Raw genomic sequence first — 19,065 nt, 5'->3', positions numbered from 1 at the left:
TAAAGAGCAATCTGTCACAGATGTCACATACCCTTTGACTCGCCCACTGGCTACACAAACCACTTGAGGCTGCACTGTTACGTTTTGGAGAGATTAGACGTTCGACGGGGCGAAGCCTTTTTTTCCTCATTAAGGTCTTTTGATTCAGCCAATCAACCGTGTCATTGCTCATCAGAATTCAGACAAGTAATTAAAACATTTTTAACGAGCCTGTCCTGGATCCGTTCTCGCCCAAGCGGAATTCTTCTCCAGTGGTTGTGAGAAGAATAATTTTCTATTCGTCTGTTTTCTTTTCTGCGAGTGCTGTGGCAAAACAAGCTAGGAGCATCAACAACAAAAAAAGTGAGAAGGTTGCAGCATGATAGACTGCTCATGCTTGGCTGAGATAGAGGGCGAAGATGAGGCCTCAGGCTTTCCTGCTCTCCCTTGGCTGACATTACGTCTTCCTCCCTTGGGAGCATGTCAGTAGTGGATGGGGTAGTGGTGGTGGGGTGTTAGGGTGCTGGCGCGTGTCAGGGGTGGACTCATTGTCAGGTCGACTGCCTTGCCCTCAAATTCAACCCCTTCGTTATCCCCCCACTCCGCAGGGGATTAGCAGGTTGTTTTGGTTGGAGGCTCTGAGGCCCATTCCACCATTATACCCATGATTTCTTAATGCAGCAAACCCCAGGGCAATGCATGGGGGGATGGTGGGTAACAGGGGCGTGGCGAGGTGAGACCTACCAGCATGTATTTGCTTCATCTCCTTTTGTAGAGATGGAAGCCTTTCTCTGCTGTGTGACTTGCCAACAGATATACAAACTAGCTTCTTGTCACTAGAGAATCATTTAGCACATTTTAGGCTCCCTTGTGAATAAAACAGATTGGGCAGTTCTCTGTTAATTTTTCAATTTCAGCAATCTAGTTTTATTTAAGCTGTTTCATAGTGCACATAAATCTACATGGATATGTATATATACATACGACTGGCTTGACGTTTTTGTTCATCGGTAATTTACTTGGGTCAGCGAAGCAAATACTTCAACGAGAAAATGTTTCTTTTCTGGCACACTCATTCAGCACTACTACACCCGTTGTTTGTGTTATTAAAATGTAACGTTGGATTTTTTTATAGGCTCACTGGTTTATGTGACTCATACAAAACCATACGGTTTTTGACAGACTGTGGGTTGGGGGTCTTAGCTGCATTTCCTTTGCAGTGGCAGTGTAGCATGTTCACAACAGGAAGATGGTCTATCACCTCATAGATGCATGGTTGAGCGATGACCAGTTAACCAGAATGCATATAGTAATGTTAATGACCAATTATTTCAATTTGATTTGACATAAATTATTTGTCTCATTTGCAACTCTGTTGGCTTGTTTAATAGGTCATGTTCATCCAGCCTGTAGATTATTTGTTTCATCAGCAAGATAAGAAAATTAGAAAATCAGCAAATGTGTGAGTTTGCATACACACCAAATGTTTTTTAATTTATGCATATATGTGGATGTTCATGCATCATCAAAAGTTACTGTAGCAATTTCCAAATAATCCACATTGTGCATGTGTTAACGTTAGCATAATGTGAAATGAAAAGGCTGGATTAACAGACAATTGTGTACAAATTGTTCTGTGCAAAAATGAAATGCTTTGCTAATAAAACACATATTACTGACGAAGAACTCACCCCATTATGAAACTCCATTATAATATTGCGAGCCAGCAACCAAACAAGAATTGAAAAAAATGTTGTCAGTGATGCCCTCAATTTTTAAAAAGAAGCTGAGGGTCGATTGGGGTGACGACTGACATTTATAGCGAAATAACAGAAAATTGAGTTAAAATAATTCAATAATCAAGAGTGTGTTTTTTAAAGGAAAATGTTAGCACATTTCTGTTGCTTAGAAGAAGATGGAGGGAGAAAAAATTAGTATTTTGTTATAAGTTAGTGTGGGGTGATATGGCTGAAAAGCTTCTCACGATATAACCCTTTCATATCAATCAATATTGATAATTGTGTCAAAAATTCTTGTAAATAATTTTGTAAATAATAATTTTATTGTCAATATGGTGGCATGACTTTTCCTGTTTTATCTGCAGTCAATGCCATTTTTGTTTCATTTTTAGCAGTTGTGAGGAACTGAGTGGTAAAACCTGAAACAGCTGTTGTGCAAGCTGTTGCTAGGTAACAGTGAGTTAGTTGATGCAGCCAACCTTGCTTAGCTCGACCGAGGTTGAGCAGTTAAATCCCTTTCCTCTGCCTACATCTCCCAGAATGCTGTGTGTTTCTATAGATATTGCTCGTGTGTCAGTTGGGCTATATTAATGATTTATTGTCCTACCCTGTCCATTATCACTATTACACAACTAGTTGCAACAGAAAATGAGAAAAGATGTAACTTTCGAAGTAAAAACTAGAATTTTTTTTCTAAAAATGAGGCAACAATAGTTTTGTTTAATCATGGTTTTTTTTTTCTTTTGCATCGAGTTGGCTGAGGCCTACTTTTGTTTTTTGTTGCGAAGTACCTATCCTGCTATTTGCTCATAGCCGTCACTAGCATTTACATTTATTTGACAATAAATGTAACACTGTACAGCAGTGTTGTAGATTAGATCTCAAATGCTAATTTGTCAGATGGTTTATGATTGTGTGTGGAAAACACGGGCCATACAAAATCATTGTTTAATATGAAGTGATTTACATCACTTTATTTTTTATTGCACACTGTGATGCGTATTGATGGGAGATGCATCACTTCGTGAACAGCTGGATTATGACTGACTTCAAACATCTCAGTGAAAGTGTAGCCACTTGCACAGTTCAAGTAATCTCATCGGAGCGTCATTACATTTTTTTAAACAGAAAAATCTGTCATCTGGGTTGGAAAATCAGTATGCTAAAGTAGGTGGAAGTTATCAATTGTAAGGGAACAAACATCAATTGGTTAGCATCCCTGAATAGACATGCCACTTTTGTTTTCGTTTTGTTTTTCCAAGCAGCTTGAATGACGAACTGGTGGAAGTTCTCCATCCTCAATATCAGTCTGTGATTTCTGTGTCAGAGATGTTAATGGGATGTGTCCCATTAGGAATTCAACCATTTAACTGATCAGTAGCACCCCTGCAGCAGTGGCAACGGAGGCATGTGCTACATGTTTGTGTATTTGCTGTTTGTGTGGGCCGAGGGAAGAATGACAGGCATGCCTCCCTTCATAAATGAAGAGCGGCTGCCAGTGGCAATCACTGTGAGTGGCAGGTTGAGAGGAGCTGTTTATGCATGCAGAAACACTTGTTTTTAATTTTCTCATTTAGGGCACAAGACTCGTTTCCTGGACTGGCATCAGTTTTTGGCTCGAATGCGTTTGGTTTTTCAGGCATCTGTGCATTGATCATAGAGGAAGTGGTGATTGATTTGGAGTAACCCAAAGCACTAATGTGACCTCAAAGCACCATTCATTTTTAAATCTCATTTGATGATAGTTACACGTACCTCCAGTCTTTTTTTTACTGAAACAAATGTGTTCGCTTCATTGTTAACATACTAATAAAAGGAGTTCAATCTCAGGGCTTTTGGAAAACTGACTCAGGCCTTGTGAATGAACTAACTTTTGAATAGATTTATCTTTACAGTCTTGAGGCTTTTTCTTATTTGTACGTTTTGTCAACCATATTTTTTCTTTCCATTTATGTACACTGAAAATATAAACAAGTTCTTTAGCAATGACGTTTTATGACTTAACCTTGTTGCAGGGACTTAATGACTCTCTCCAGGACAACCTTCAAATAAGAATTGCACCTAGGGGCTGTATAAAACCTTACATTGCCATATTATAACATTTCTAAATTAGAAATGTCACTTTATCAAATTAGCTTGAATAACTTCCGTTTCTCAATTGAGTAGCTGAAATGGTATGCCTTTTTTGAAGAGCTTCCAATATACAAAGTTGGACTTGTGACCCCACCAAAATCTGGTTGTAATATCTTGGTTCTCAGGTGTATTATAGATCGGACCCCTTGAGAATTTATGAGGTGTGATCAGAGTTAACACCAAGATTGGTGTAGATGTGGGAGATGGAGGAAGAAAGGGAGGTGAAAGCCGATTACGAGCTTGACTGGGAGTTCACAGAGCTGAATTTTTATCCGAAGTCTGTTCCGATGTTTTTTACTGCTTCAATTAAATAGAAATTGCATTGTATTTCTCCTTTCATCACTTTTCTTTTCCCTCATGTTTTCTCTCCACCTCCTCTCTCTGGCTCGTTCTCATAGGGTGAGCTCTTTACAGAGACAGCAGGTCGCACTGTGATGACCCCATCTTTTTCTTCCCGCCTCTATTTCCTTAGCTACTGCTCACCCATTCCTGTTCTTTCTGGATTTTTCTTCCCTTTTTCTTCGTAGCCCACTTCCCAGGGTCCATGCCGCTGTCTTTTTTTCTCCCACCTTTATCTCTCTTCCACATACATCCTTTTTCTCGCTCCCTCCCTGCTCTCAATCCATACTCACCTGTCCTAGAAATCCCCTGATGTGAGCGTGTGCGCGCTTCATATGTGAATTTCCTCACTCCATTTTACACGCGTGTGTTCACCCCGGCCTCAGCAGACTACATGTCTGAAGATGATAAAACACCATAGATACCCCCTTTGGCTTTGGAGTAGAGCTGTAGATACAGACAATCTTCCACATCCTTTTTTTTTACGCACTTTGATATCACGTCCTGCACAACGTTTTGCTATTTATTGAAATAAATTCTCAGTTGAGTTTTGAAAATAACCACTAATGTAAATTTAGGACATTTGATGTTTTAAGTGTATATTCATATATATTTTTGCTGTAACTCATTTGGATGGACTGAAGAGCAGAGTCTCCAACAATATTAGCTTTGACTTCACTTTCGCAAGAAATCTTGTTTCACCTCTACAATGCTTGATAGATTGGTTAATATCTGTGTGTGTGTCTGTGTGTTGCAGATAGGACTATGGCATATAGGTTTCAATCTAATCAAGTCCGTTCCTTTATTGGCGCCCCCTTCTTTTTGAATTTGGTTTCAAAAACTGCTGATCTCATAACACTTTGGCATTTATGTTTCGTAGTTTATTACACCTGTCAATCAAACACAATAGGGTGTAAATATTGTTGTGCTAGCCTTCCCAGCTACCTATTGAGGTTCTTTGTATTAGCATCTCTTGTGTCCTGTGTCCATAATATTGCATACTTAGTCGTAGGAGTGACCATAATAATCTCTCCCAGATTGCAGGTATGTAATATTAGTGTATATTGACTGTGGGCTCTGGGGCCGTGACTGTGATATTGATCGATTGTAGACCCCTCTCTGTCCTCCCTGAGATTGAACTGTTTTCACTTCTCCACTGATCCCCACCTCTCTGTAAAGATCACAGTGGGGAGGATCAACTGCAGCTTTACCGATAACTCTCAGACCTCGGCTTCTGTGGGCAGTGTTATTACCCGCTCTGTGTGTTTTCTACAATACTTCGGGTACCTCTGATATTGTTCAATTGCCACCACATTTGCACTTTGTCCGCCATGTAGGTCTGTACATGCTGTTCGTTTCCTGCTCTTTTCATGAGACTGTGGTCTGGCCTGTCAACAAGTCAACCTGCTGCAAGTGATGGGCTGGCTCGCTGCCTGTCCCCAATACTCTTGTTGCCTCCCTCTCATTTCCTTTCACTGCCCAGGCAGAAATGCCACTTTGACATCAGGCTGACTTCCTAAAAGGTTATTTTTTTATGCTTCACTTCGTCGTGGATGCCCTTTTTCACCTAGTTTAAGAAACCCATCTCTTATATTGTCGGCAAGATTGATTCGCACATTGAAACTGACTTACACTAATTAGGTTATTGGACAAATGACTGCTTTTCTTTTTGTTCTTTGTTTAGATGCAACATTGGGATTCAATACTGTGAAACGAGATTTCCTCCACTAAAAGTCAGCCAGTGGCTCTATGACTGACTGCCTCCTCTCATTTGAACAATTCCCATAAATTCCTAAATAAATTGTGTGGGTGTGAAGCATTATTGCCTCAGAGAGTCTGTTTAATTCATCAGGTTTACTAAACCCCCAACTGTGACCCAGTTCACTTTTTACATCTCTTCCCATCAGCCTTCATCGGGGACTCTTACTATTTGGAACATTTATCCACATCAGAGGAAAAGCTCTCCAACCACACAGACAGAAAGTGAGTTTTTAGTTAAAGGGTTTAAATTAATAACGATTGATGGTAATAGTGAAGAAATGTCGACAAAATTTGAGCTACTGGTTTGTCTGTAGGGGAAAACCATGAGTCATTCCCTGTCCATCATTGTCAATTAAACGGGGGCCTGCTCAGTATTCTTCCAACAACAGCCAATGTTGGCATTGAGGTGTGTGGGGGGGCAGGGTGGCTTTGTTTGTGTTCCTATTTTGGAAGTTGCAAAAGGAGGTTTCTTTTGTTGGTTCAGAAGGTCTGGTGGTGTTCTGGCATTTAACCCTTCTAGCTGTAGACTATTTTTGAACCTTTCTACTGAAAAACATCCTTAGTTTACATAGTGAGGAACAAATTTGTCAGTGGTTCGGATGTTGTTCCAGCTGGTCTCGTTAGAAGCGTGGCAATCCAAAAGTCTCATACCGATTTTTTTTTTTTTTTTGAATTTGGGGTCTGAGCTGCCAATTCATAACAAAGAAAACTCTATTTGTGCAAACCTTGTTCAAGAATGAAGGGCTTTGCTTGCAAAAAACAGCAAAAATGAAAGGTATAACAAAATTTTAACTGTTTTGATATAGCAGCTTTTTTTATTTTAATACAAAGTGAATTAAAGAACATTTAGATTGACTTTAGACTGAAACCCTACAATGAACAGAAACTGTCAAATGTATATGTTGATCATTATTCTGAGCCTATTAATGAAAGTTAACCCCACTTATATCACTTGTAGATTAATGGACGCTTAAATAGTCTTGGAATGGGTCCTTGACTTTTTGCCTGTTTTACATTTTGGCCTTTTGCAATTTTGAACCTGATCTTTTTTTGGCTCTAGGATATTTTAGACCAATGGAAAAACTCCTTTGGACCCACAGTAATCAGGTCCCTAAATTTGCGAGTTTTATGTTGTTCTGGATGTTTGAAATGCCTGAAAAACAAAATTTCCCCTTGTGGGACAAGAGAAGAACTGGACTGAGTAATTCATCCATTCATACCCACATTAGAGACATTTTGGATCCACCTTAGGGTCTTTTTTTAAATCCAATTTGATGATGGCTTAAAGTTTCTCCATTTATTTTATTGATTGTCTTGTTCCAGGAAATGTAGTTTTGGGATTCAAATCAACATTTTTTTTTTCCAACTACTGGAGAAAATGTAAACATTTTCAAAAATACGAGGCATATAAAGTATATTTTGTACATCTTGGATAGATCATTGGTCTACAGCTTTTCACCTAATAAAAAAAATGATGAATCAAGTGTCATATTTACATATTTTTGGCATTATCTATCCCCATAACTCCATAACTAAATGGTAATTGCTGGCATGTTAATATTTTCATCTGTAGATGGATGTATGTTACTTCAACAAGGTGAAGCAACAATGGTTGATAATCCATGATATCTATGATATCTTAATGATAGATATTAGTTTTTATTTTCCTTTTTAATTAGAAGGTCAAGATGTAATTAATACCTTTTATAAAACCTGACCACTGACTTGCCAAAAGCACATGTTCATTATTATGAATGCGATGCTTTTTTTACCCTAACACAACAAAATGCAACCATATGTCGAAACTAAAAATGTATGCTTGTTAAAAAAAACTTGGTAAATGTTGCATTTAGAAGTCCTTCTGTTTTGACATTGAACTCTTCCGGTTTTACTCATTTGGCAGAATAATACTTGGAGAGGCATTCTGGATCTTCCTGCTTCCAGCTGGCTCAGTATCCTCTAACACAACACTAACTTTATATCTAAATCTTTCTAAAAAAAAAAAAAAAGTCACTTAATGCAGTGGCTTCTATGTTCAGCCTGTTCTTAATATTTCCCATGATGCAGAGTTACTGATTTGAGACCAGATTAACATTGATTGGCAACATGTTGCTTGTGAAATTATCCAAGACGCTGATTTTGATTTTTGTCCAACTCATTGATCTGTTAAAGTCCTATTTGCCCTCTCATTCTGAACTTTAGCCAGTAAAGAGTGATTTTTTTTTAGCCTTTGTCAGCACTTCTTTAGCCAATAATAAGTCTGCTAAAGAATTGAGAAATCCTATCTGGAACATTTTGATTTTGATTCTGAACACACATTCTTGGCTTATATATTTTTTTCCATCCATCTTGGCCACCTTGTGCAAGGGGCTAGAGTGGGCAGAGAGATTTGCTAAATACTACAAATGCCATTTGTTTTATAATTTAACATAACAATTTGAGATTTTATGACAAATGTATTGAATTTTGCAGAGAATGTTTGAGCAAACGCTTGACTTTTCTCTGAAACAGTGGAAAGAAAGTTATTAAAGTAGATTGGGTAATTTTGATTGAAACAAGGATGCTTTCCTGCCCTTGTTTGTCCAACAAGTTCTTCTTGTTGAACACAACAAGAAGAACTTGTTCTTGTTTTTAGCTTGTATTTAACTATAAAAATAAAAAGGATTGGTTGATAATACCAGATCAAGATCTTTCTTATCTTCTAAGAAAGGGAGAAAGGAGGATGGAATCCTCCCGATTAAGCTCAAATCCTGCTACATACTGCTGTACAAGTCAGTCTTCTGTGAAAATATTTCTGTAGTTTTAATCTCCTTGCAACCCTAAAGCTGGATTTAATGTTGCTACAGGCACTGGTATCAGTTCCTTTGCTTCCTAACAGGCTTGCCAAAAAACATGTTTTGATTGGTTGATCTTGCCCCCCTGTTGGCCAGAAGCTTAAACTCCCTCTAAACATCCACCTGGTGCCCCCCCTTGCCTCCCCACAGCAGTTGCATCCTCAGGGGAAGGAGTGTGAAGAAACTATAAGCGGAAAGTAGCGGAGCAACTGAAATGGATCCCCTTTGTGTGGGTGCAAAAGGAGGAAATGTGGAGGAAACCCCCCACTGTGGGAGTCTTTGTGCATGGAATGGCAGCATTTGGACTTGGGTGATGATGGAGGATGGACAATCCAAGCAGCTGGCTCAGTACTTCAGAGGAGCTGATGGAGGCTAAACTTATTTTTCGTACACAACATGAGCTTCAACTAGAATCCAGATAACTTTGATTATCGTTGTTGGTGGTGTCCGTTTCACTCCCAAGAACGTTTCAATTTTAAAATAGCATTATATCGCTACCCATGCAGTAATCTCTTGAGTAAATGGATCAATAGTGGAAATCTTTCTAGCTCATGTGTCATCCTGGCTATTTATTAGCAACCTAATGACCCATCAGTGGTCTCATTGCATCTTTAATGCTCATCACAGAGACTAGTATTATATTCCAGCCCTCCAGGACTTCCAGCATACTCTGTCTTTTTGAAGACAGATGCTTTTGTTCTCTTATTGCAACGTAAAAGACTGGCTGACGAGTGTCTTTTGCTTTTGTAAATTGAATCCTTACTTCTTGATATAGTCTCCAAAGCACTTACTGGTGCAGTTTTATGCTAGAGAAGTTAGGTGTACTTGTAGATCCATCACCCTTAAAAATGACATTAACTGTTTAGTAGAGGGAAGCACATTCTCTGCAGCCTAGATGCATGCTTAAGCGGATGCCCATGTTCAAGGGAACAGACCTTTGTCTTCCTTCCTGTCTTTCTCTCACTTCAGTCTGGCCAGTCTGCTTTGCTGCACTGTGCTGACATAATGACTACGGGAGTGCTAAAAATACCAATGCACAAATGGAGCATGTGTCACTGCTCATATCTGTGACATATGCTATAGGATGGGTGCTGATGCTGCTGTCGTACCTTCAAGCGGCAATTGAAAATTTGGGCGTGTAGCTGAAATGAGACGATCAAGTTGTAACTCAAAAGTCTACGGGTAGAGAGAGGGATGTGGGTCACTCATCAGCTCCCTGTTCTCCGGCTTGGACCGAGTTCAAAGGTTAGTGTGGTAATGGAGGTGATTGAACGGGTATGTACCGTGCCATTGATTTTTGTAGGGTAATATTTCCAGACACCATCAGTGCTGATGCGTCACCCATAAACTCATCCCAGTCCTTCAGCTGGACAGCAGCCATAATCCTCTTTGCGCTAGCTGCCCTAATGCACATGTAACTTTACCACCACCACCTAGGAATATAGATTTGGCAGTAGTCTGCTTTTTTTTGCTCTTATTTCTATAGTAAGCAAAATAACACATACAAAACCATATATAGATGGAATAATTGACAATAAATGGAACCTCCTTGTGTCTGAAAATTGTCCTGCAGAAAAATGTAATCTTCTTGATTTTGAATCACCAAACTGCACCTTTTTATTCAACCATAGATTTGCCATCTGTGCTCAGTCAAGCAAGGTTGACGCTAGGTATAGTGTGGTTATCTGCATTGAAGTTTATCAAGGCTTTAAAATCTTAAGCCGCAAAATTTTCTATTATAACTTCCAACAATTTAAAGTACTTTTTTTTAATTTAACTAGTCATCATAGAAAGAAGAAGAAAGACTCTGTGCTTTTAAATGGAAATCATTGATTAATTATATTTGATCAGTGATTAAAGCAAATTTAGTTTAACTCCCAATCCATTTGTGAGGCCAAGCATCTTTTACGTCAGCACATTGTGGGGCAACAGTCGGAGACATTTTCTGTCAATATGCCAAAAAGATCTTAATCTTTTTTCTTTTTTTTTCAAATGATTATCGTGCAATATTACTGACTAACTTGTCTAACCAGGAAACAGTTTTTTGTTTGAACACTTATTTAATTCTTCAGTAGACAGCAGTGATTTAATATCAGGCAAATTTATTATGAGAATCTGTCAAAAGAGAGCTTGATTCTGATTGGCTAAATATTCTGAGTTCATAAAGCGACTGTGTTAAATAATGTATGCCCATCTTGTATGGATGCCCTTTATGCAGAGCTCAGCTAGGTCATTCATCATCTTACTGCACTTTGAGAACCTTTGGTACCTTTGGTGAATTATATTTCTTAGGGAGCAATTAAAAATGAAATTTACCAGTGGTAACTTTCAACATAGAGTCTTTCAAATTATTTACATCCCCAAGCTTTGGATTTCCTCTTTCAGAGGTTGCTTGACAAGGAAAACGAAGAATGTTAGGGCAGAGATAAACTGCATCAAGATGTGAAGTGATACGGGTAATCTGGAGCCAGAGAGGCAGAGAGAATGTGAGGGTTGATAGGCTGTCAGCTGTCAGTCTGCATGGACTTTCTCCTCAGAGATGCACTGCCGATGCTGGCCAAGCACCATGCCGGTGGGTCTCTCTTGGCCCCTCGCTGTGCTTAAGTAACTCTCCCTGAAGCTCATTAGCATCTTTAGAAATCTCAACTCTCCCTCAGGGAGTGTTGGGATTGAACCAGCACATAAATGAGGCTACCTATCTGGTTTGTATATCCGTGTTCATCTGTAACTGTGGGAGGAGAAATACAAAGATGGAAATTAATCACCCTCCTCGTTCTCTCATCTCTAGTTTCCCTTCAAGTTCAGGGGGCCCCTGCCGACTTTTTAACTAGTTCTGTTTAATTACAGACAGCTTTAGAGGATGCACATGACTGATGCTGACCTAAATCAGAAAACTGGGGCATTTTCTCCTCATCGCCCCCCTCTCCCCTCTTACTTTCTTACTCTACTATATTGATTCCATCTGTGTGTACCCGCGCGTGAGCAAATTAGCTGAGCAGGGCCATCGGTTTGACACCCTGACCCTCTGGGCGCCACCGTCAGGCTTGCCCCTGCCCCTTTTTGTGTTGTATCTGTATCTTTGGCCACAGCTACTTCTGCTGCCCAATTTATTCTAAAGGATGTGAGGGGGGAATTGGGATTCTCCTTCATTTGAGATCCCTGACAGGGACAAGAGCCATTATGGAGCAAATTGGAGAGCAGCCTCGTGATCCACACTTGTGTGTTAGCGTTAATGGATGAGATCAAGGGAAAGTGTGAAGCAGCTCCATTGAGTAAAAGGAAAATTCAAAGCAAACAGAGAGATTTTTTTTTCTTTGTGTAAATGTGTGTGTGGCAGTCGGATATTGCTTAATTATTTTTCATGTTGAGGGACTGTTCAAGGGGAGCTTCTTCCCTGTGTGGTTCTCAATCACCGTTGCTCTTAGCATTCTTGCATCCTAAGTTGCTTGCTTTGACAACCACAGCTCGCCTGGCTTTCAGACCCAAAGTCAAATCTTTCTGGGGTTTTTTGGGGGGGTGTTTTGTCCCCGTTTCCCATTTATCCGAATTCAAAATTCCACAGGCTCTTTCAGGAATAATCCCCTCTTGATCCACCGGTGGCATTCAGGCAGTCAGGAAAAATGGTCTTGATGACAGCTGAGCGCCTCAGCCTCACAGGAATGTTTAACCATGTGCGTGCGCAAACATACACTCACACAGGCCATACAGTCACTCACAATGTGTGGTTTAGTGGGCATTTCATTTTAAAGGTCGCCACTGTATGAATCAGCTACAAGCATCCACCCGCCCATGTTGGCTAAATTACTCTTGTTTACATCGGCAGATGCGAAGAGTCTGCCCACTTCTTTTTTTTTTTTTTTGTTATTTATATAATCCCTATAGTTTGAGGAGAGATGACTAAAGAACTTTAGAGGAAGGATATTTTCCATTAACACTAATTTGACATTTTGGATACAAGAGATTTGTGCTTAATGGTTTCTTTGTGCTCTATTTTTAAGTTGGAAACTATGAGCAACTTGGTTGTGGAATAGATCTTTTTTTTTCCTTTTCTTCTTTTTACAGAGTTGGTGTAAAATTAGTGTTTGGTGCATTTTTGAAACACCTACAATGCAGGATGTACCGGATTTGCACGTCCTTACCTCCCACATATGCTGCGTCACTAGAGAATGTTTGATTTGACCCTTTTTTCTTTTTTTTTTTTATTTTTTAGCATGACCTTCTCCATGATAGGAAAGAATGTGAAGCAGTTCTCCTCATAGTAACAGACACTCCCACTTCCAACCCATCCGTCTTCCGCATCTCGTGGCTCACGGAAAGCAGGATGCGTATCACATGGGAGACGCTCTTTATTTTTATTCCGAGGCTCGGGTTAGATGGCAGATTCCACTCTCGTCGTGTTTTTGGCTCGGTCATGCCTCACCGCTGTTGCTGTCGTGTCGCCGTCAGCTCAGCTCTTTTGTCGTCAGCATCTCACATGGTCGCCTCTGCTCGTCCTACCCCACTGAGCTTTGTGGGTCTTGTGGCTGAGCTTTCAGATTTTTTTAGCCCTGTTGCCTGAAGCTCAGTGGTGCACACTGTTGAATGCCTTTTTGTTCGGTAGGCTTTTAGGATTATTAACTGTAAGTGTGACAATTTTAAGTTGTTGTCGTGGAAAAAAAACAAAAGGACTGCTAGTAAACTTTAAAAGTTAAAACCAGAGTTTCCTCAGCTTCAGCTTTTGACGTTTCTTATTGAGAAGGTGTAAAGATGTTTATGGAGTCTCTTTCCAGCTAGTTCTCTCTTTTCTTTATTTTTCATCTACATTAGAACTGCTCAGAGGATTCACTTTAGGCTTCAAATTAAGCTGACCTTTTCCTCTCAGAGCCGCAGAGCAGGTCTTATTATGAATCAGTGACTGGCAGCCTTAGCTGGTAATAAGGTACGCTTCAGTGGATTGTATTTGTGTAGCACCTGCCATCTGCGTGTCCTTGAGAGAGCCCACTAAGTGTGTGTGTGTGTCGAATCTTGGGAAGTAGCTTCAATTGCCTCAGCTTTGACCGTCTCCCGGTGCCCAGTCTCTTTTTTCGGAAACACACTGTTCGACTAGCGCATGCCTCCCTTTCCTCTCTGTGATTCTTCCCATGTCTTGACCTCAAAAGCCAAATCCGAACGTCCAAGTTCGAAACCTGCGCCAGACAGCCCCTGCAGCTAAGCACAGATGAAGGACACTGTGGTCTTTTCATTCACTCTCATGCTTTTCATGCACTCCCTGCTGACTAGTACCACTCACTCTTGTTTCGTCTGTTATACAGTCTTTCTATCTCCACTTGTCACAGGCTCCCCTTGTTTTATTTTCTCAGGGGGGAATTGAATAAAAGGCTTCTGGGGCAGCGTTTTATTTGGATGTATAGCCTGGTCTCTCCGATGCATTTGGGTCAGAAGACCAGCGGAAGCCAGCCTGTTTATGTCCACTTCAGCTTTATTTTGGGGCCTAATAAGACTCAGAGGAGTTGGAAAAATGAAATCTGTTTGTAATGTCATCGTTAAGCACAATGTCATTAATTTATTTTTGTTTTGGTCCGTATAGGCAAGCTGTACCAGGTTTTTAAAAAGTACATTTTTTTAGTCAGCTTGCAGAACAACAGCTATTAATTTTCTCTGATTTTTAAAAGGACAAAGTTATCTCAATAGACATCTTTGTTTGTAACTGATACAGACAGTCATGACATAAAGACTAATACCCTGTCATAGTATTAGACATTTACTTTCTGTTTCGACAGTGTAAGGAATGTGGAAACTATAGGATAATAATACTCTGGCATTGCCTCACAAAAGTTAGATTAGAAACTCGGCCGGGCTCTAATTACCAAATAGTGATGTGACTGAATCTCATGCAATATTCTGAAGACGGCCCTGTCAGTACACTGGTAGTATTCTCTAAGTAGTCAACTTTGTATCATATTTTTGTATCAACGCTGTATCAACCATATGATCCACTGCCAACCCTTCCTTTGTTTGTGCAGCAACTACCCCTTTACGCCATGTGCATCAGAACTGTGACTAATAATAAAGATTATAAAGAGAGAAATTCAAATGATTGACTTTTTAGCTCTGTGTGCGTTTGCCTGCCTACATTTGCAACCCTTGAGTTTGGCCTTGCAGAAGCACTATGTACCCCCACAGGAAATATGTCAACACAATCTATAGCCTAGACCGTTGATGACTGACCTTTTTGATGCCTCAGGCCTTAAGTGCACTTTGACACTCTGACATATCACATGCACAACTGCAGGCTGTGGGCACATGCAGATTGGCAAATCAGTGACTTGTTATGTGAAACTTTCTAAAAATTATTCTGTGCCACTTTACCGAAATAAGGAAGCAACATCTGGTTTTATTTCCTCGCTGACCTCCTTTGCACAGCTGGAGCTTAAAGACTGTAAATGCATTACTGGTCTTTTTACAATAAAGATACAATTACCTTTCATTTCAGTTTGCAACACTGAGCAGGCAAAGGCTTTTCATCTGGCTTTTCTGAGAACTTGTGTTTTGGCTTCTGTCCTATTAAAAGCTCTCTCGGTTGTGTTGTGGCCTTGCAGTACCTGAGGTATCTCATATTTAGAATATCAAGTTAGGTGTAATGTCCTGTACAACTTCTCCCGGAACTGTTGTATAAGTAGCACTACACTGTTCTCATGCATGCCGTTGAGCTTAAACAATATATGTTCACTATATGCATTTGCTTTAAGGGAGTTATGGTTTCTAATGAGAAGAAGCACCATCTGTCTCATGAGTTGAGACTACCAACTTATGATGGCAGGGCATTAATGCTCAATTTTCTGCTGTGTGTAAATGAGAACTGAGAGGCCCAGAGCAAAAACTTCTCCAGGGTAAAAAAAAACCTACCATAATAAAAATTTAAGAATGATTCATGGTTTACATTACTAATTTAGAGAGTACAGGTATAGGTTTTTCAGCACTAGTCCAGAGGACATGTGCACAGAAAATAAGTGTGAGAATGTACACAGGTGTTTCAAACTAACCTTTTAGAATATTGAAAGTGGCTCCAGATTGAAATATATTGCAAAAAATTTCTTCAAGAAAAAAGGCTTTTGTGTTCATGTTTTATTAGCTAAGATGTTTTGGCATAGTATATGTATTTTCTTTTAAAGTAAAGCAAAGAAAAAAAGAAGTTGGAGTTAATGACTATTGAAATGTTCAGCATGAGTTTTAGAAGTGCATGTTTTCCTGGGGTGATGTTCCTACAAAGTATTGACTCGGTGAGGCTAAGAGCAAACATGCCACAGTTTTCAGGTGTCCATTTGTTATCTTTGAAAGCCATGTTTCCTTTTCCATCCACTTCATAGTTATACACCACCTAGTGTTGATCCCTCAAATGAAATCCTAGTATGTGGTAGTAATGTGTCAGAATGTGGGAAACAAGAGGTATGAGGCACAATAACAGGCACCATACCTGTCGAGCTGTTTTCCATAATCTTGTATGATGCCTTTTTGCTGGTGGGCTTCAGGTTTTCTCAGCCTATCTCTGAACTGGTGTATGAAATATCAGCCTGTGCGAAGTTTAAAGTATGATTGGTGATATATTAACTTCAAGTTCAAAAGTCAAATTGTTGTATCTTTTCTATTTCTCCTCTAGTGACTCTATCCACTTTAGAAAGGTTAAAATCAGATGTTCTTCTCAAAATTTAACCCTAATTATCTCCATCCTTTTGACCCCGTCTCCTTCTGCTGCTTCTCCATGATTGACTTGGACTTGCTTTATCCCTCATCTCTTCCCCGCTGGCCCCACGGTCAGCATGAACATTCTGTATGACTGGCAGGGACTATCTCCTCTCTTCTCAGGCTGACTCACTGCACAGGAGGCACACAAAGTGCAGCGAGAGAGACACAAAAACCTGACAGCTACTTATTTCTTCTGCCTTCCTCCCTTTGCTTTGATCTGCTGTGCTTCTGTTTTTCAGTTACTGGCTTTCAACCCCTCTCTTCCTCCCGTTCTCTCGCTTTATTTGCCACCCGTGTCTTTTTGCAGCCTTAATACACCCTTTCCTTCTCGCTCTCTCTTTCCGCCTCCCTGCTCAGCACAAATCTCAGAAGTGATTGTGGACATAGGCGATGTCCCCCTCTTGACAGGCACAGGATAAAATCAGAATCAGCATACTGTCTTTGTATTGAGCATGTGTCGACAGCTTGACTTCAGTCTGACAATGCTCCTATTGCTTTTTTTTTTTTGTCAAAGAGCAAGAGGAGAAAGAGGTAGAAGGGCTCAAAAAGCAAAACATCTTTTGGTTATCCTTTCTCAAAATATATTAGAATTGCCATATATTGTCTTTGGTTTAGAGAGCAACAAACTGAACTACAGACTTAGTTCATGAAATAAGATTTTTGGCTTTGAATGTAAAACTTTTGATTAAAATTACAGATATTTGAATTGTGTAACCAAAGTTTAAGGTAACACTACTTTGAAGCTGCAAACTGTTTAACCTAAATTAATCCTATCTTTTGGCACAATTTTATTTTAAGACCTTCAGATCAACAAAGAAGTTCAATTTCTTACTCAATTTGTTCAAAGTTTAAGAACCTCCGGTCAACATTGCTTGCACCAGTTTCCCTCATAAACCCAGATTAATTGACTTTCATCTTGAGGCCGTGCCTTTTTTCCTTTTTATAAATGCTACATCTACATTATTCTTTTCTTGCCCCCCTAAGGGAACTTAATAATGCGAGAAATGCTGTTTGTGATTGGGTTTTGTTTTACCACTTTATCATTCTCAAGGTCTACCCGACTTTTGTTCCATTAAATTCAGTTGAGTTAATTTTAGAAATATTTAATGAAAACCAAAGGCAAATTAGAGTTGTTGTTTTTTTAGCATCTCACATTGTCTTAGTGTATTCAGAAACTAATTGTAGATTGTTGTAGGTTTGGACACAAAATATTTATTTGGGTTGCTGGAGCATAACTTTAATAAAACAAGGGTGTATTTCAGCTCTGTAAGACACTACATCTAAAACGGCTCCATCTTTTTTTTTCTATTGAAGTGTCTCTTGACTTGTTCAATCAAGTGCGACTATTATATATTTAGCTTTCCCAAATAAGAACCCGTGTACATTAGGTTTGATTACCTGAATGTTTTCTGGAAACTGTTATTTTGAAGTAAGAAATGAAGTAGTTCTTGTGCTGCTCTGCTGTGTGTGATAAAGTCCAACTACAAAAAGAGATTGCATTAGGTTGGGCAGGAAGGAAGAGTACAAGAAACTACCAAATCTTTTAAACCATTCACCTGGTTGTATTGTTGGTACTCAGTAGAATAAAAGCAGCAAACGGAGAAAACCACAAATAGCTTGCAGTTAGCTTGCTAGCAAAGCTAAAGCTAGCTTCCTGTTTGCTCTAAATAAAGTTGTTTCCAGTTTTTTTCTTTTTCAGTCTTAACAGAATTTTAGAATCTCAAGTTCATTTGTCTTGTAGCACTTTGACATTGAAGTATAAAGTGCATTACAAATAAAACTTAGTAATAAAGTGAAAAATAAAATACCCTGACAAATCACACCTGACCTGGACATGGCAATTTGACTTTTTTTATTTTATTTCCTGCTTAAAATATTGATAAAGCACGATCTCATTCTCAAAACCCAGCCTCAGGAGCTGCTTTCTGTCTTATGTCAAAGTAAGAGTCTCCAGTATCGTTGCAGGTTGTCAAACCTAAAGAGCCACCTTCGTATCTCAGCACACATCTCACTAGTGATTGTGGACATAGGCCATCTTTTATTCTGTGCCTCTTGACAGGCGCAGAATACTGTGCGACTTTAACATTGTTAGACTCCAGCTTGCAGAATCTTCTTACATATGGATTCACCATACATTGTCTTGCTCTAAATCAAGTATATTTGATTTACCCTCTTCAGAAAGTGCTTACTTTCCCGTAATTAATGCTATTGCTTCATATTTTCTTGTGCAACACGAATGGTAAATTAAACAAGAAAAGAAGTTTGTTTCATCACTTTCTTATCATCCTGATGAACGTGGATTTCAACTACTATTTGGACTGCTGGAACACAATGGGATTAAAAAAATCAAGTGCGTTATTGTGTTTTTTTTCTGCCTCCTCGTCCTTCATGGTCGTTTGCTTGTACCAGTACGTCAGCATAATGTGACTTCAAGGCCCATTTTATTCTGCTGCTGAAACAAAGCACGGAATCAAATGGGCCATATTCATCGGCTTTGACTAAGAATGCGCCTGAAAGTTTAAAGACGTCCATGAAAGCCACAGACTGTGATGTGTATT

At 39.5% G+C, this 19,065-nt stretch overlaps 1 protein-coding gene across 4 annotated transcripts in view; it reads left to right on the top strand.

Moving 5' to 3' along the window:
- The window catches only part of dock4 (dedicator of cytokinesis 4), a 125,521-nt gene that overhangs the window by 3,629 nt on the left and 102,827 nt on the right, over positions 1-19,065 (top strand). The gene's annotated exons all lie outside the window — the stretch shown is intronic.

The sequence above is a fragment of the Xiphophorus maculatus genome, chromosome 17 (assembly GCF_002775205.1).
Source record: "Xiphophorus maculatus strain JP 163 A chromosome 17, X_maculatus-5.0-male, whole genome shotgun sequence".
Taxonomy (NCBI): domain Eukaryota; kingdom Metazoa; phylum Chordata; class Actinopteri; order Cyprinodontiformes; family Poeciliidae; genus Xiphophorus; species Xiphophorus maculatus.
The sequence above is the reverse complement of the archived record's forward strand: the minus strand, read 5'-3'. Positions and strand labels throughout refer to the sequence as shown.